The 3,638-nt window shown below is 44.5% G+C and overlaps 1 non-coding gene across 1 annotated transcript; it reads left to right on the top strand.

Moving 5' to 3' along the window:
• The first annotated feature begins 2,750 nt into the window (after window positions 1–2,750).
• LOC115803854 (U6 spliceosomal RNA) lies at window positions 2,751–2,858 on the top strand. Its single transcript, XR_004024649.1, has one exon. It is a non-coding gene; the product is annotated as a U6 spliceosomal RNA (small nuclear RNA).
• Window positions 2,859–3,638: the final 780 nt, after the last annotated feature.

Genomic DNA, 3,638 nt, shown 5'->3' with positions numbered 1-3,638 from the left:
AAATACGGCACGATCATTCTAAACCCAAAAAGAGGTAGTGGGAGAGAGGAGCAGAGAGATATGAGCATTCGGGAAGGGAAATCAACAGGTTCCTAGTGCCTGGTCGGATGAAAAGTGAGAGTAAAAGAATTGAGAAGAGTGGGCAACTGGGTGGATGATGGGACTATTAACCAGGATGCCACAGGAGGAGGCAGGGCAGGGGGTGAAGGGCTAAGGCAGTGACCACAGAAGGCAGCTGCGAATGCAGATCTGGGCTCATTAACTCTGGTAAGTTCTCTGCAAGCACCGTCAGCTGCATTTTATCAACAAATTTATCCCTGGCGGCTCTACGCCCGGGTCCACAAACCTGAGCTTACAAATCCCCTAGAGGGCTTGTTAAAACACAGATTTCTGGGCCCCGCCCCCGAGTTTCAGAGTTAGTAGGTCTGGCGTCCCCAGCCCAAGAATTTGTATTTCTAGCAAATTTCCTGTGATGTTGATGTGACTGACCTGGAGCTCACACCACGAAAACCTCTGCTCTAGACTTTGGTTTGGGCTGTTTTCCCCACTTGATCTGAGATTTTCTCTGAGTGGGTAACTAAAAGGACTGATACAGGTGGAGATGATAAAAAAATGTTCCCTTTTACCAGCAGAATTTCAAGGATTCAGTTCTAACCATTAAAAACAAGTGTTTGTATTTGGTGGCTGATTTATCTCCCATTTTTTTCTTACTCAAATGACAGGTTTTTTAAAAACCTTAGCCTATAATATATTTTTTGAAGGAACATAATTTTTGAAGGCCAACTCTATGCCAGGCGTCACGCTAAGCACTTTTCCATACACTGTCTCATTTACTTAGTCCTATCAATAACCCTGTGGAAGTCAGTACCATTAGAATTCTCATTTCTCAAGTGAGGATACTTAGGCACTGAAGTAGTTTAAATTAGCCCAAGGTCAAGTTGCCATTAAGTGGCAGATTTACTAGAATCTACGCTCAATACTCAGTATACAGCATCCTTTACCATCCAATATTTTGTAGGCCAGCTATTTCATAGAACAAGACCAGAATTTTCCACATCCTATTATGTCATTAGTCTACAGTGGTTTCCTGAATCTGTTTTCAAAAATCTGCCAGCACATAGCTGGCAACCACGATGGAGTATAATAATCATCTTTCAGCTTCTTAATAACCCTTGTGCATTGAACAATCAAGAGAACAGAAGGGTCAAGTGGAAGGCAACGCCCTGTAGTGCTATGAATGTGTTTGAGGATTTTCTGTGATGATGCCTGGGGGATACGTGGGTATTCTCAGCATATTAGAGTGTAAGAGCCTCTCACAACATCTGTTCCAACAACATCTCTAGACAGTACATGCAGTATCATCCTTAAAAGACAGTGTTCGGAAAGCCCTGAGCAAATGTTAAGATTTTCTGCCCACCTCCAAAGAGGATAGCAAACAAAGCAAGCAATTCATGTTCCAGCTCTCTATATACAATCATTTAGTATCTAGTAGTTATTTAGCCCCTAGGTTACATGCCTAAACTGTGAGACAGAATGTGTCCTGTGAGACCACAGGACATCAGAAATTTATGACCTGTGTCCCAGGGTTATTTTAATGTAAATTCCTAAAAGCTGGGGAGTACGAGTATGGCTGCTTGAGGAAGCCACATGTACCAGGACACCTTTCTTCTGGGGATATGAAGCCCTTTGAAGGGCATATTTGAGTGCCCTTCTGGAAAAGACGGTGCTAAAGAAAATCAGGAGGAGGACTCTCCCCAAACTATCCCAGAACCAAGCCTGACCCAAACAGTCCAAAGCCCAATAGCAGGGGGTACCTGGAATTAAGTTTTGCTGTCATAGGCAAAGAATCTGCAAGGTAAGCCCTCACACGTAAGCCTTCTCCCAAATCTCTGTCCATATTACTGGACTCTAATATCACCACTAGAGCCTGGAATTGAATCTCAGTTCTTGCGGTTCAGGCCTGGGAATCTCACCCTACTTGATTCCTGGAGCCCCCTTTTTCCAGGGCCTGGACACTCGCATGCATAACCGTCCCAACACCAAAACCATCTCCACACCTGCAGCTGGCTAACATCTTACTTCAAACTGGGCAGAACAGTGCAAACAGAATGCTAGCTGCTGTCTAAATTCCAGCAAAATCTCGGCTTTAGCCCCTGCTGCCCTGCTCCAGACACCACAACACTGTCCCCTGGATACAGACGCTGTGTCCAACATTGCTAGTCCTCACCAAATTTATCTCCTCTTCTTCCAGTCTCTCTTGCAGTTAGATGTGACTCTATGATTTAGTTTTACCAAAGGGAAGTAAGAAATGGTATTCCAAGTTTAGTCCATAAAAACCTCGTATGTGCCTCTTTCCCCTTCCAGGGCAACCTTGAAAGTCGTTTATTAAAAATGGCAAAGTGGGGCTTCCCTGGTGGTGCAGTGGTTAAGAATCCACCTGCCAACACAGGGGACACGGGTTCGAGCCCTGGTCCGGGAAGATCCCACATGCCGCGGAGCAACTAAGCCCATGCGCCACAACTACTGAGCCTGCGCTCTAGAGCCTGTGAGCCACAACTACTGAGCCCACACGCCTAGAGCCCATGCTCCACAACAAGAGAAGCCTCCGCAATGAGAAGCCCGTGCACCACAACGAAGAGTAACCCCCGCTCGCTGCAACTGGAGAACGCCCGCGTGCAGCAGCGAAGACCCAATGTGGCCAAAAATGAATAATAAAATAAAATAAATTAATTTAAAAAAAAGGCAAAGTCGTGCTCACTTCAGCAGCACATATACTAAAATTGGACCAATACAGAGAAGATTAGCATGGACCCCTGCACAAAGGTGCCATGCAAATTCGTGAAGCATTCCATTTTTTAATAACCTATAATGGAATATAATCTGAAAAAAATAACTGAATCACTTTGCTGTACACCTGAAACTAACAAAATATTGTAAATCAACTATACTTCAATTTTTTTTAATTGCAAAGCCTTTCAGCCTGGCTCCCTGAATGCCTGTGCAGGGCATAGTTCCCCACCAACTTGAAATGTCTTGAACTCTTCTTGTGAGTGAAAATAAACTTGAATGTATTTGAGCCATTATACATTATGGAGACTTTGGTTACTACAGTTGGCCTATCCAACTAATACAAGTGGAGCCAAGCCCCAATCCACAACACCCTTTAGAGAATCATCCACGAGGACCCTCCTCATTGGTGAGTTAACCTCCTTGGCCCTGTAATCAGTCTTAGCTTGCTGGTTTCTCCCACCCTGCATGGCTGAGATCCCAGCTTCTTATCTTCCAATTCCATCTAAATAAGCACGGCACTCTATAAACTCAGGGATGGAAGAAGCTGGATTTACGGCAAGGAGATGTGGGAGTGTACACACGCACAGCCCTGAGCCTGTTTCTCTCAGTCTGCTCATCCAAGGGTGGCTTGAATGGCACCCCTCAGTGAGGGAATGTAAGCCTATAACTTCAGTGTCACTGTGAAGAGATGACAGGATCCAAAAGAATGCCAATCAATGTATTACTCACTTTCCTTGCTCTTCTAGAGTAGATTTTTTTTTCATTTGTTCTTGTGATAGTAGATGTGGAAATTGCCTTCTTTGGGGTAATTAAGAACTTCTGAAACCAAGTGGAACTTCCGTTAACCC

This window comes from Delphinapterus leucas, chromosome 6 (assembly GCF_059928025.1).
Source record: "Delphinapterus leucas isolate spDelLeu-1000000601 "Yukka" chromosome 6, BTC_Dleu_Yukka2, whole genome shotgun sequence".
Classification (NCBI taxonomy): Eukaryota; Metazoa; Chordata; class Mammalia; order Artiodactyla; family Monodontidae; genus Delphinapterus; species Delphinapterus leucas.
This window is presented reverse-complemented; position numbering and strand designations above follow the sequence as displayed.